At 41.9% G+C, this 15,857-nt stretch overlaps 1 long non-coding RNA gene across 1 annotated transcript in view; it reads left to right on the top strand.

Moving 5' to 3' along the window:
• Positions 1 to 15,857, top strand: part of LOC134155616 (uncharacterized) — a 171,397-nt gene that overhangs the window by 132,973 nt on the left and 22,567 nt on the right. The window lies entirely within an intron of this gene.

The raw sequence follows: 15,857 nt of genomic DNA, 5'->3' as shown, positions 1-15,857 counted from the left end.
TCCTGCAATTGCAGAGCTCCCCAGGACTGACTGACAGAGGTAGGCAGCATATGGAGCCTGTGCAGGAGGAATGGAGGCATCCGGCACTTGGCATTGTTGCGCTGTATTATGCAAATATCTGGGTTATGAAAGAAGGAAACAGGAGCAAAATAAATTGAGGGGGGTCTGGTCTTTTCTGCAGCACACATTAAAACCTTGGGGGCATTAATGAAATTTGCATACTCGTGGAAAGGAGGACAGGATCCTCAGCTCTGATTTTAGTCTACAAGTGTGCAATACCTTGAAGGCAAGAGATGGTGATCACTGCGGCTTGTGCACGAAGTTTTGCACTGCAGGGATGTCTGTGCAGTCTGCACAGTAAAATATGCAGTTCCATATTATCCAATACCACAACCAGAGCCAAAGTACAAGAAGCAGCAGTTTCAGTGAACAGGTCTCTTGTTAACATGCCATTGTTGTCTCTGGAGACAAGCCTGTCCCTTCTTCTGCTGTTAGATAGGGAGGAGACAGGAGACAATATCCCACATGGTTATGTTGTATATGTATGTGTATGTACGTGTTGTGCTGTTACGTGTGCATAGTACACTGCTGTACTGCATGGACGAAATACAAAGAGGACCCAATCTGTCCCCTTCAGGCGGTTCATCCTCAGCCCCAGGCACTTGCTGGGAGAGCTGGGCTGCCCCTCGATTGAAGGATTTTCTGTAGAGTTTCCACTGAGGGCCTTGTGGTGAGATGTTTCTGAGAAGCCCCGGCCCTGAGCAAGCAAGGTTGCGGCAGCTTGGTCCCTACCAACCGCAGTGCTTGCTCTCCGTACAACCTTGGGGCCGTCAACCTCCAGCTGATTGCTAGCCTCCTCGTCCTTGCTCTGGCTGGCTGAAAAGCAGGGCAGGAGGAAGGGGAGAAGGGTACCTGAGGTACAGAATGTCTTACTAAGACTCTGCCCCATTTAGCAGCTGATATATCATCCCATCCAGGAGGTGGCTGTGTATCAATGAAGAATGATGTTCCAGCCGGGTACATGTTTCATACTTACCTGCCCTGCAGGGGAGATGTGGAAGTCAATTAGCTGTGACCTGTTGAAAGGTCCTCAGAAAAGGCATTCACTTCACTAGGTGCAGTGACAGGGCAGACCTGAAATCCCACCTCACCTCACTGCTGTTATTTGACTTTCACCATGAGTGCTGTGCAGTTGCCTGTCCATTCACAAGCATTTCTTTTTGTGCTTATTTGGGTATATCTTGGCATTTGAGAAGTGTCAATCTGCTAAAACTTCATTGGCAATAGCTAATCACAGTTAGTTTTATTTTCTGATGAACATATCACAAAATCATATGGCTCAATAGCATAACTTACATTCTCTGGGCTAACAGCATGGTCAGTTCTGCAGACCTCCACTGCCTGCCCCAAAAAACAGCAGAGGACAACTCTGGTCCTTGCTTTAAGCTCTGAGGATCTTGTGCTCAGAGGGGCATCAAATGAACTAAAAAAAACCACCCTCACATCATTATTCATTCAAAACAACGGCAGCATGAATTTTTCTTCTCACCTCTGATATCTTGAGAAAACACTGCTTTCAAAAGTGAATAATTTTTTGCTGGGTCCTTGAAATTCTATGCCACTTATTTTGGATTTGAAATCTCTCTGTTATGGTTTAGAGACGGAAATTTCAATCTTTAGAGGATGCAGAGTGGGTGTTATATTGTATTAATTCAGAGAGCAGCTATACCCCCCTGTCAAAATCAGAGGACCCCGTTGTCTTGTGTGTATATTCAGTACAATAAGCAAGAGCTGTAAATAGTATTGTCAAGGTTTCCAGCATCCTTCCACAGCAAATTCTTTATGGCACAAATCTTTTCTGTCATAATTTACATTTCATACCTGTTTTCCCAAATCTTCAAAATCAGAGGACCAAATCCTTCTTTCAGCAGTACTACTATGAAAGTTACTGATTCATAGAAATAACTTGAGTGTAGACTTGGCTTAACTTCTTGGCTTGATGCTGATATAACATTTCATAGATCTTTTTTTAGGTGTTTTCTATTGTCATGGCAACTCCAATCAAAAAACCTGTTCGTGAATAGCCTTGTCAATTGCAATACAAGCTCCTGGCTGACTACAGCCTGCAGTTCTGCTCCAGTGTGGTTTCACAAGCTCCTGTTGTTTGACCTTTCATCTCCTGTCTTTCCCCAGATCCCTTATTGCTCAAGACAGAAATATATCTTTTGTTTTGCAAGAAAGCTTTAAAAATCTTTCTAAGTGATAACTAACAGACAGATCTTGCAGCTGACTTCAAGGAGAGAGTTGCCATAGGAGAGATTATAGGCTATTAGAAGCACCTCTCCTGCACAACAGACACAGACAACGATAAATCCCTGTAAGTATTTGCTCTCGCAGAGCCTTGAACTCTGCATCTCCCTAAAACCTATAGCACAGAGGAATAAGCAGAGTTGCCAGGGGGCGTGGGCTTGGTGAAGGCTATCCCACTTGGAAACAGCAGATCCCACAGTCAGGTTCCCTGCAGTGCTATGGCAGCTAAGAGAGATACTCTGCGTGCCACCAAAACCTAATGCCAACTTGCTCGCTCAGCTCTGGGGCAGCAGGGTGGAGGATCCATACTGGTCAAGGCTGCTAGATTTGGCTTTTTGTGTCTGTTTTTTTCTAAGGTATTTGAAGAGCCACATGGGAAATTGCAGTACTGTGGAAATCTATAAGAACTTTGCCCTTGGCCTTCTACAGAGCCAGGATTTCACTGGCTGTCTCTAAGGTACCTGGCTTACCAGGAGCTAAAATGGCTTAGTAGAAATAATACACGTTTTGTGTATACATTTCATCTGAAGTCAGTATCATTATTCCCAGAGAAGGAAAGTAAAGCAGGGAGACGTGAAATCTTATGCCCTTAGGTCAGCCCATCACTAGCCCCAGGAACAGAAGAGAGGCCTCTGGAGTATCCCATCCCATGTGGGAGCCACTTCTATAAGTCATTATTTTAAGCACTTGCTAAAAAAAAAGTAGGAAGGAAGGAGGAACAGAAATTACGGGGAAAAAAATCCTTCTTTATATATACATATATATTATATATATGCTATATATATATATATAGTTTTGTCTTGTATCTTCAACCCTTTAAATAAAAGCTCACAGACTTCTCGGTTTCCATCAGGCAAAATTATTATTCAGCTTTAGAAAGAACATCTTGCCAAGTGTTGCAGTTCAAAAATAAGGAAAACAGCTCTGCCAAAAAGCAGCAAATGTGATTACACAAAGCCAAGAAGACCATAATTAGATCATTACCATGGAAACAACCTAATTACATGTGTAATGCAGCAAGGTCTGAGCTGCGTATCTGAATGTGTTTTGCTATTGTCTAGCAGGGCCATAGCACTACCATTTGCCTTGTGTTATTAAGCCACCTTGATCATTTTGGATCGGGTTTTCTTGCAATAAGTCCCCCTCCCCACTATGGAAAGAATGAAACTGTGCATGAAATTGCTTGAGTTATGAAAAGACTGTGTGAGGCTCGGCACTGCATGCAAATAAATGGAATCCTGTCTGCATGACCAACAGGACTAGGCAGCCACGACCTGATAGAAGCTCTCCTGCCAGAGACCTGGGGCTCCCCACTTAACAGCCTGCAGTCTCTTATCCACAACCAGAAGTTGACATTTGATCATAAGTGCAACCCTGGAAAAGAAAGCCGAGCTTGGCAGAGACTTGCTTAAAGTTGACACCTCCCTCTGCCTTGTATTAATTTCTCCATTGCTGATGTAATTCATCTCCAGGGTGGTGTTCAATGGAGATGGCATGTAATGGCCAGGCAAAGGTGCCCAGGGGTCCCTGTTGATCAACATTTTGCTTTCTTGCATAGCTGGACTGTACTGTTTCAATGGGGATTAAGTAGAGTTGGGTTATAATATTGTCTCACTGGCTGAAACAAATCACTCCTGAAGGACAGTGTCATGGTTCTTATTTTCAGGCAGATAAGATGAGGCAAGGTGAAAAGATGTGTTTGTCAGCTTGGAGAACCAAGACACAATTGTGAATAAATTACAACTAAGCCAAAATAATTTCAGAGAGTAAAACCCAGAATCATACATACATGGTTGCATGCCTTGCAGGATAAAATTAGGGGCACAGGGAGAGACAAGGGAGTTAGTGATGAGCCTCTGCTATTATCTCCGTACGCCTACAACCCACTGCTGTTGAGTCATGTGGTTGTAGTAAACATGACCCACACAAAATGGTGGTAAGCCCATTGCCACCCCCTTTTATATGCACAGGACTTCTGTGCCTGTTCTGCAGTTAGACTGGATATACCTCTCAGCACGAAGGGAAGAGGACAGCTTATTCGCTAAGGGGTACAGTAATAATACAAAAGCCAATGGGACTGTCTGGCAAACCTACGGTTTCTGCTAATTAATGAGGAGAGATGGTTGCTGGGCCAACTGCAGATGTTGCTGCAAATTATGCCATTGCTATTGCTGCCAGCGAGCTCTCACGGCAGCTAGCACATCTCCAGGTGTTCTTGCCACAACAGCAGTCCCTGCTGCTCATTTTGTCTCCTTCCAGGGAAAATAAAATGCTTCCTTTTGGTAGGGAGGAATGCTGATATTGAAGAGTTTTTCAAGCCTAGACTCCACTTCTTTAATTTCTTCTTGTCTTGTATGGGTCTTATATTTCTTCTCTGATTTGTACACAAACTCTTCATTTTTCATTCAAATTGCTTTCCAAACCACAGAATAAGGCTAGAGAGGAGTGCCTCAATTTCCCTGCTTGGTTTTCTAGCCATGAACACTAAGAGGATATTTCAAGGAAGCTGCCAGAATCTCTTTCCATCTCCATTCTCTCCCTCTTCCACGAAGGGGCCATTGGTCCTGTCAACACTGGTGGCAATGCAGACCTGGCCAATGCAGGACTGTTTGCTTCTCTCTGGCTCTGAGCAGACTGCTTTTCTCCTGCACATCTATTGTACACCCTCATGTGAGTTCACCGGGTAAAACATGATGTTTAACTTTTGCGCAAGGTCAGCAGAATGAAAGAAAAAGAAGAAAAAGCCTAACCCCCACCCCTTTCTCCAGTTCTGCTCTGTATGCAAAACATGTCTGTATGGTTCTGCTGAGCACTGATGCCCTACTTTTATTTCTCACATAACTCAACTAAAAATACACCAAAATTTCAAGCAAAGTCCCTGCTGTGAACTGTCTTGAGCAAGCCAGCATTGCTGCAGTCCCAAACTCAGCTCCATGCTGCCTGGTTGTGCCAGTGTACAGCATGTGGTGATCCTGGCGCAATTTATACCAGCCCTTGGCACGAAATAGGATGAGAAAAAGGTAGCAATCTTGAGAAAATCAATACCCCTTCTTCCCATCAGCTCAGACAAAATGTCCTGACATGGTGTTGCAAGGGCAAAACTGAAGAAAGGTATGAGATAACTTAAGGACTACTCGCTATTATTACTACTATTAGTGTTTTTTATAACACAGTAGTACTGAAGAAGCCCTTCTGGTATAGAGGGTGACTTTAAGCAGTGACATCTGGGGATGCTGAAACAGTTATGGAAATAAAACCATGGCTGAAACTCTTAATGCTAGATGTTGCACATGCTTGCTCTATGTGCTTAAATGGAAAAGAGACTACCATGCAATTTTTGTCTGATTTGTGTGGTCCTGAGAAAACATGATAAATAAAGGTTAGTGGAACCCAATTTTAAAAGTAGGGGAATCTAACAGAAATTATTTGTGCTGAAGATAGGGTCTATAAATTCTTCTGCCTTGGAAAAAGTGACTGAATTTCACCAGCCGGCTTCTCAGATTACTTTAAACAATGTTTTTCTCAACAGCATGTGGTTTTTTTATGGGGCTGCAGCTTGAAATTTACTTCAGCTGTCTTCTGCTTAATTTTCTGTTGCATAAGGAGGAAAATGCAAATTATTTGATGACACCTACAGGTTATTTGCAAATAAGGATCTGCATATGTGTGTCTAATTTATTTGAGGAATGGCCATTACTGTTATAATAAGTCAGCTGTTTTCATATGCAGGACATTAACCTCACAGGTTCTCTGCATGGGGACATTCCCTGGTCAGGACCATCATTTGCAATATCTAAGAGGTGATCCCAGATGTTCTAGCTGTGGGAATGTTAACCTGATAATCCTGTGAAATGGGTAAATGTGGCATTTGGTTCCTGCTGGGGGGCAAAAAGCTCGTATGCATGTGTGCTGCTGGCTCCCAGCACTGCTTGCAGCTCACATGGGGCCTCTGTGTGTAATGGGGTAGGGGCCTGAATGGGCGCCCCTGCCTGCAAAGAGGTATCCATATGCCAGAGGGTATGTCTGCTCCTTGGCTGGTGCTACACCTCCTCCAACTCCCTCCTCCTTCCTCCAGCTTGTTTTCAAAGGAAATACATTTTTTCTGGTCTTCCAGCAATTCCTTTTTAAGAAGGGGAATCAGGCTCTGAAGAAAAGGTTAATGGATGGTACGCTTCCCAGGGTATGCCCCACTGTTGCAGAAAACACCTATGATGCAATTCCCTGGCAGACTAAATTGTGAGTAAAACACTTCTAAAAGCCATAAAGGTACATGCATTTAATTTAGACTTCAGGAAGCTGTTACATTTTTTCTTATTAAATATTAATTCCCTTTAAAAGAGTACTTTTGAGCTGTTTTGAGAGCACAACTAGTACTCTAATGTCATCTAATTAATTAAGAATTTCATACTCATATGTATTAACAGTCTGCTATTATTGCTGAGGACATTTCACTGGTATTTAAGTATATTGAACCAAACATGATTTGCATTTAAATGGCAATGATCTGTACATCTTCATGAAAAGGCACGTCTGGTAGATGAAGTGTGACTGTGCCTCCCTGACCTCGATGCCCTGACAGTATGCCAAGGCAGCTCCACTAGGATTTCACTCCATAAATTGAGAAATGGGCAGAAAACAGCAATTTCTCCTAAAACACAGTACAGACAGGGTGCTTTGTGATTCCACTGGTGACAAACACAATCAATTGCTGACATCCTCATTAACAACGTCATGTCTCTTATCTGCTAAGCTGTTCTTTCTCACCTGTCTTATAGATTTATTTGACACATTTTGTTTATGGGAGATGCTAACAAGACCCCTGTAATATCAGAGTCACAGATGCAGAGGCAGAGCTTGTGGCAGGTGAAGATATGGGCCACTTCTTTGTCCTCTGACTCCAACTCCCACCTAGCTGAGGTTGGTACCTTGGGAGGGCTCTGGTACATCCTCGTATTCTTACAGTCCCAAGGATGTGTTAGATGGGGAGAAGAAGGATGCAGAAAAGAGAAGGTTGTGATGGGGGGTTTTAAGTACCTGAGATGAATCAGTGGGATGTGCTCTTTTAAGAATTAGCTCAGTTGTTTCCATTTCCAGGATGACTTCCCAGCACTTATGCATTACTCTTCTAATATGATTCACATTGATTTTTCCCCTTACTCTCTGCTGACTGTACAGTCTGAAACACCAAAGACCTTAAAGTCAAGGTCAGGTTTTTATTCCCTGTGTAAACAAGCTGGGGAGAAGGGGAGGTGGGAAGCAAGCAGTTATACCAAAAGACAATAGTCAGAAAACTATGAAACGAACATATGCTTTCTAAAAAAGCTCTCCAAGGAAGAAGGCATACGAAAGATTAATCCTTTCAGTCTGCAAATTCTGGATTAAATAAAACCCTTACTCTTGAGGAATAAGTGTTAAGAGGAATCCACTGTACACGTGACCAAAATAAAGCTTTTCTATAATGTTTAAAGTCAAACATGAAGTTAAATGTTGTGTAGTCAAGGTACAAGGAAGCTTTAAAAACTGTTTCCATTTTACTAGCCAAGCAGCTTACATTTCGCCCATGCACTAAATACTTTTATTTCTCATGATCATATCTAAGCATTGATCTCATTACATTGAATTCCCAGTGTTATTTTTGACCAATTAATGACTCCAAAAATTATGGTTGCCCATTTGTAATTAGAAGCAAAGTTATGCAGCAAATGACTGGCTGGTTCTCTATGATTCATGGACTCTCTTGAGCCTGCAAATTTGGCTGGAAACTTGGTAAGAAATTATTTTGGCTAAAGATTTTGAATGATTCGCAGTTGTGTTGAGTTGAAATACAAGGAGTTCAAGTGTTTGGGGGCTTCTGCTTTGGGTTACTTCCAGACAGAAAAGTGGGTTAGTATGAAAATAGTTACACAGCAAGCTGGAGATAAGCTGCCACATTGGATCAGCCCTGAGACCCACCCAGACCCAATGCTAGAACAAACAGCAGTCACTTTGCATGCCTCAAACAAGGGCAGCCCCTGAACAAGCACATGTAGACACAACCCTTGTGAGCCACAGCTCTCTCTCCCAAAGACAAAGAGTGTTTCAAAGCCCAAAGTCTGATGGTTTATGCTCTTTCTGATATTTTTGATTAAAATGAGTTAATACATACATGGTAATAATTGCAACCTGATGTTCTAGCTCTTTACAAGCAGTTTGGAAACAGAGGGCCCCAGATGGAGCTACTAGCATAGTTTGGGGACAAAAAAAAAGATCTTCTGCAATTTGGTTCACCTATTTTCAGTGCTCATATAATTAAATGAGACAAAATCTACAGGGAGATGTAGTGCCTTTTATTAGAACAAACCGATAGTTTAGGAAAAAGAAAAAAAAAAACAGATATGTTTGCAGGCACACAAACCCTTTTTCAGGTTTGTACGCCAAAAGCTTGTCCGTGTATCAGCTGGTCCAACAAATGATATTACTTCTCTGTATAAATACTGCTTCAGTCATAACCTTAGATGATAACAGCTACAATAACACAGCTAATATAATTAAAAGCAGTTGAAGATGATTGAATGCCATTTCATAGCAGAATTGGACATGAAGTTTCCCAAGAATAGCAGGGTGGAGCTATGCTGCAGATACAAAAATATTTGTTCTTTTTCCCTTATCTTTACTCTAAAATTCTGATTTTGCTTACACCATTATAAATAGAAATCACAGGGTTGATACTGGTATAAACCCCTTTGGATTTTGCATATATTTCCAAAACAGTCTTACCACCTTATAAAACATATCTCTAACACAGAGGATAAAAGTAGGTCATCCATTTTCTCCAACATCCTGCTATCTCAGTAACATTAACTGAAAGGAACAGTGTGTGCACATTTTATCTGGCATCACCGTCACTATATTCCATCAAATTGTGACCCTTTAGTCCCACCATTGGAGTGATTCCCAGAAAAAGGCAATAATGTAAATAAGGCAATAACGTAAATGATGCAAAAAAGGAAAACCTCTTAAGGGGGAAAATGTATCAACAATAAGGCGGCTTAGCTTCCTCTAATGTTGCTCATTTTCATATTATGTTTTTAAAGTCAATTTTCCCAAGACACATCACAACTGACTTCACATGCATGTACAAATAGAAACAATTTGTACGTCACAGTAAATCTTAAAAGTAGCAAATCCAGACCTATAACAAGGGCGTCAAGACAGGCAAGATAAACAGAGAACTATTGAAGAAAATAAATTGGAAATTTGGATTTTATATGTTCTCTGGATGAGAACAAACCATGCCATCAAAGAGCAAGAATGTTAGGAGTTTTTGCACTCAGGATTAGGTGGGGTGTGAAATAAATATGATTAAGTGGGGGAAAGAGGAGATAATAAGATGTGAGGAAGGGGCTAGCAATTTGAGAAAGCTGGGAAAATAAACAGGGAGAGAGCTGAGGTCATGTGTGAAGCAGTACTTGTCTGCTGGCCAGCATCCAAGTGATGCTGTGCAGCGTGCAGTGCCAGTATGGGCTGGTACCAGGCTCTTCTCCCAGCTGTCCCCAAGGACTGTTGGGGTGTCATGGCTTAAATATTTGGCTGCTGTGGGTGTTCCATACAGGACTTCAGTTTTCTCTTTTTCCCTTTTTTAAAATAGCATTTCCAAGCCTGCACTTTTCAGCCACCAAACAAAATTGCAAACTCTGTCACTTTGGGAGGGAGTATGCCTCTGACATGCTTAGAAATGCTCCAAAAAGCCCTAAATAAGTACTGCCAATGTTTATTTCTAAACATCAGAGAACCAGGGAAATAGAGTAGCACTTTGACTGTTTTGATTTGGAAACATTTGTGCAGATTCAACACTTGTCTGCAGCACCCTTCTGGGATGAAACCGCTTAGGTACAGCAAGTGCCAAAAGTGCAAAGAGAGAATTTGTGGGGGAAAATCCAAAACTCCATGTAATTTGGAAAAAAAAAAAGCCACTTAAAAGAAGTCTGATAAAGCAAAAAACTTGCATTTCAGCTAGCTCATTTCCTCCATAGGCACAACTCTTCTAGGAACCTCATGTGCTTTTTCTCTTAACAAAAAGCCAGTAAAAGAATCACATTTAAAAGTATTCAACAATATTTTTTACCTAAATGTGTTTTAGTTATTACCTAATTAATGACACTGCAGGCCACAAAAGTTATTTTAAATGATCAGTTATATACATATAGATCCATATTTAATGATACCTACCTTTATATTTAAAGGAGATAATATAGAACTGCGTTACTGGCTATCCCCTCTTCTACTTTTTATTATAACATCAAATGTAAAAACAGATTTGCCTAATAGGAGACCTGGCATTAAATTCTTGATATAAATCTAAACAGTTTAGAAATAATAATTATAACTCTTAACGTCAAAATGATTGTGTTATCAGTTCTTATTGCTCATTATTACTATTGATCATCATTATTAACCATAGAGTCATAGAACGGTTTGGTTGGAAGGGAACTTAAAGATCATCTCTTTCCAACCCTCCTGCCATGGGCAGGGACACCTTTCCTTAGACCATGTCACCCAAGGCTCTCTTCAACCTGTCCTTGGGCACTGTCACTGTAGATGGGGCAGGTACAACTTCTCTGTTCCAGGTTTTCTGCTTCTTTTTTTAAATCTATGGCTTATATACTACAAGTGGAGACTGATGTGGGACAGGAACGTGAAAAATCCCACAAATCAAATAAAAAACCTCCTGTTCTTCATTAGCATGCCTGTGTAGGAGCAGATGTTCATAGAATCATGGAAAACAAATAACAAGGACAGACAACACCTTTGGAGGAATTTGTTACTACTTATTTACAAATAGAGCATTGAGGGATCACTCCAACACGGTCTGTAAAAGTCTGAAAATTTAGGGTATTTATCCAGTTCATGACATTCTCCAAACCCATTCTGACATGGCTAAGAGCAACGGCATCACTGCTGTGTACATCTCTTCTGCATCTATTTCCCTTTCCCTTGCTGGAGCCTTGATAAAACTCATTCCTCACTGCAGTGATCACCAGGGGAAAATTCAAACTCACCCTTTTTCCACAAAACATAATTTAGTGTGATATTATTTGATAAAAAACTATGACTGGTATATTTTTATTTCACATTAAAAAGACTGGGATTCAGTAATGCAGACATGGCCTCATGGGAATGAAATCTCTGCCTATATTTGGCCACACAAATCTAATTTTTGTTAACCTTAAACTGGAAGGAAAACTCAGTATAGTTAACAGGAGTGACTGGCAGAGCCAGCTGCATTGAGACCACAGTGCAATTGCCCTGGGCTGAGAATAATAATAGAACTGGAAATTATTTTTGAGTTGTAATGTCCTGGAGATAGGATTTTTTTTAAAGCAGCTATGCTTCCTCTTAGTCACTGCAGCTGGCCACTGAGCCCTGAGCTGCAGAGATGTCACTGCTACATCTCAGCCACCAAGAATCAATTTGTGCCTGGGGTTGTTATAGAAAACAGAGAGGGGTAGGAGGAAAAGGGAATAAACTAAAATAGAAGCAAATGGCACTAGCAATGCACTGTGAATGAATCAATAGTTGATAACCACAGTGCTGGGCAGAGCACTAAAATGCATTTCGATTTCCTGCTCACCAGTTTAACTAAAGCATCCCTTCACTACTGCAAAATTTAGAAAGAGACTAGAAAGAGAGAGCTGAAGGCTCTTGTGTCACAAAAGGCATAAGAACAACTTATAGGAAATTGCTGCTTAGTAGGAATTCCCCATAATACTGAATCTTGGCACAAACTCCCAAAGTTGCAGGGAGGAATGGAAAAAATACTGGATGGGCTTTTGTGGCAACAGCGCCCAGCTACCCTATGATGAAAATGTTGTAATAGCTAGTGTCCAGACAGACCCTGGGCAGAAGAGATTTTAATCAAATTAAATGAGGAAGCCAAGGCCCAGAAAGCAGTGAGATTGAAGACTAGGTGTGTCAATAGCTGTTGATGAAGTACAGGCTGAAACCCTGTCTCTGCTGCATGCAGTTTCCATTGATGCTCAGACTGCTATGGCAGAGATGTGTGTTGCAGGCAGCTCACGGCCCTTTCTCACACACAGATGAACTATACTGTCTGTGGGCATACTAAACCCCTAAACTCATCTGTTGTTAATGAACAGACTTTTCCAGTGCTTAAGGATACCCCAAGGGCATGAGTGGCTTCAAACATCACAGGGAATTGCAGCAACTGAAGGGAACGAGATATCCTCATGGACCTTTGGCTCTGCAGTGCAGGGCACTAAGGGTCACTGTCCACAGCATCCTGAACACAAGAATGTGCCTGATGGTTTCAGAGGGTCCCATCTCTGCAGCAAGCGCTGCTTGGGAGGACGGTGAACTTAAACACCAGCAAACCAGCTGTCTGAGAGTGCCAGAGCCAGAGCAGAATCTAAGCCAGCCATAAACAAAGCCAGCTCCACAGCAACTGTTAAAGTTATTTTTGGAATCGAAACTCATGGGTGGGAAGGGAAGCAGAAAGCAGATAAATTAGCCATTAAAAAGCAGTGTGGCCACATTACTGAGCCCTATCAGCCATTTCAGGTGGTGAGTAACAGAGGACACAATAAATCCGTCTTTGTTCTTCTGCTCTCTTGCTGTGCAAGATCAGGAGATAAGACACTAGTGAGGGTTCATTTCACTGGCAAAACACAGAGTGATTCATTAACCTGATTGACTAAATAAAGCCCTGATAAGGACAGAGCTCCTGGCAGAGGCCAGCCCAGGTACAGTGGGGGCTTGAAGGCTGTAACGGCCATGGGGCAGCCAGGCATTTCTACATCCTGTGCCAGGGATACTGAATCACCTATGGATACAGGTACCTGAGATGCCACCATGCTTTTTGTGGACATACTCTGCATGGAGTGGACAATACTCCATTATAGCAGTCCCTTTTTTGCACAGTGAGAGCAGGGATGTTGGGTAACAGCAGTGATGCGTTGCTGGATGAAGGCATTGCTTTCTTTTAGCAGCTGGGGATGTGACATGAGTGTTAACAGTGAGAAAGCAGATGAATATGGATTTGTCAGTTTGGTTGTCAAATGCGAAACCAGGGGAAAAATGAGTAAGCCCAAGCATTTTCCTCCGCAGGAAAAGAAATGTTGGTTTGGGTTTTTTTTTACTTATATAATGCTGGTTTAAAAAAATCTTTTCCTAAAATTTAGGTCAGTTTTTAAACAACGAAGCTTGTTTCAAAACAAAAAGTCAAAATATTTTGTTTTGATGATGTTGAAACAAAATGTTTCTGTATCTCCAAACCATTTCTTTTGACATGTCAAAAGGAAACATTTGTACACTTTCTAATTTTTTTCACAAATTCCATTGGTTTCTGCATTTTTCAGTGAACTTATCCATTTGAGAAGTGTCACTCAACTCTAAAAATTACCATACATATAGAGCTACCTCTGTTACCACATTATGTCTCATGCAAGCATGCCAAATTTGAATTCCTCACAAGGAAGCTGGTTAGACTTCAAAGCTGACCGATAAAGCCTGAGAAGGCATAATGCCAATTAAAACTGTCCTTTAACCTGCACCAAGGTCCCACTCTGCAGGTCAGTGCTGTGAGCCAGGATGAGGTGGGTCATCTTGCTGTCTTTGAAGAGAACACGTGTGGAGGGTCAAACCATAGCTCATACCTCTATGCATGTGTCCAGATTAGTGCTTTAATTCTGGATAAAGCAGCCTGAGTTAATCAGAGCTTCCTGGGAAATGCATTTTATGGATTGTCTTAGGGACCTTGTTGAACTGCATGTCTCTGCAGGTTTCTAAGGAAGCTTTTTGCTGGCTTCTTGTAGGTAGGTTTTGTGGGATCTAGCTGTAAAATCATGCACACACATGAAAATCTGGCAGTCCTTCAGAGCCAGAGGCTATGTGTAAGGAACAATGAAACTGAAACATTCCTCTATGCTGCCCCAAGGAAAAGAGCGGCCCAGAAAGCCTAGCAGTTAGCTGCAATGCTTGGTGTGGCTCTTCCTGTCTCATTTGTTATCAGAAAGCATCTTCTAAACTGTCTGATCATCTCAGCTCCCTGCCTAAATGTTATTAGGATGGAGGTGTTGCATGATTTTGATACTCCTATTCCTGGTAGCTGGGTGGGTGAGAGAAGTCCAGGTCCTGCTGGGGTGGTGGGGTTTTATGGAAAGTGGCAGCCAGTGAGGTGTTAACTGCTCCTCAGCACAGCACCATGATATATAATTCTGAGTCTGCTCTCGGCACACACCAGAGTTTCATTAGCTCATGCTGATTTAAATATAAATCCCCTCTTTGTCGCTAATCACTCCATTCAGGGTTGGAAAGTTCACACAGCCAAAAATATACTCAGTTAGTCAGCAGGTTTGTGAGTATTTTGAGATATTGGAGGTCATAAGTCAGTTTGCAGACATTATCTTGATTATCCTATGGAAGTTTTTACTCAAAAATAGTCTCCAAAAAAGCAAGTTTAGCAAAACTTAGAGCTGAAATCATTGGAAAACGTTAAACGTACTCACCAAGCTAAATTCACATGAGGGCAGTTACTGTGTAACAGGCAGATGCTTCTAACTACCCTTTATGTTTTAGTGCTTATTCATATCCAGGAGCAATAACATAGGTGAGAGGTTAGAATGAAAAATAATAACTTCCTAAAATCCTAATGCAGAATTTTAGTTTTTATATTCTGGTCTATGGGCTCTATGTGTTCATTTAGGGATTTTTTAAACAAGTCACACATGAAAACAATCTGCAGAGGTTGCTGGCATGCCAAGGCAGCTGGCAAGTGTGACATGCAGCGTGATTTTTGCAGGGACCCATTTCTCAAGGGTATTTTCTCAGCTGTCCTTATTGGTCAGGGTGCTGGAGATACCTGGGCTGGGAGCACAGCTTCCTTGACTCCTGGCTGCGAAAGGCACCAAAAGGATCCACTAACACTTCTTATCTGCCACTGCACACACACAATTTGTGTACCTTCATCTCTGTTTGCTGTGCTCCATTACGGTGATTTATGTGCTGTCTGTCATCTGGAACTCTGGGGGAACACAAGAGAAGGAAGAGCAATAAACAAGTAATAATCAGCAGCAATAACACAGAAATGGGTCCACAAATGTTACCCCCAAGCAGTATTAAGCTCCCAAGAAAAGGGGTTGGGGGGGTGGGGGAGGCTCTCAGGTTTCCAGAAGGGCAAAAGAAGGAGGCTTTGGCAAGGGGTTAAATCCCATGAACACCATGATCTTTAAAGAACACAGACAACAGCAGAACAGATTGGCTGTGGACAAGGAAAAAGAAATCTGATATTGGGAAATAGGAAAAGGAGAGCTGCTTGTAGGGAGGTAGAAAGGGAAAGATGTTGGTGGGGAGCAAGCCTGGATTTGGGCTGTGGTGCTGAACGTGATGGAAGAATAGCATCTTCCTGCCCAACCAGGCAGGTAGAACAGGCGTTGCATCGGCCACAAAGCTGATGAGGCAAAAAAGTAGTCTTCTTTTTTACCTGTGTGGCCATGTCTTTAATTGCTTTTTTGATGTCTCAGGGCTCTTTGTCATGGTCAAAGTACAGCAGC

The sequence above is a fragment of the Pezoporus occidentalis genome, unplaced genomic scaffold (genome assembly GCF_034315485.1).
Source record: "Pezoporus occidentalis ecotype Australia unplaced genomic scaffold, CSIRO_AGI_Poc_V1 ctg8, whole genome shotgun sequence".
NCBI classification, from domain to species: Eukaryota; Metazoa; Chordata; class Aves; order Psittaciformes; family Psittacidae; genus Pezoporus; species Pezoporus occidentalis.
This window is presented reverse-complemented; position numbering and strand designations above follow the sequence as displayed.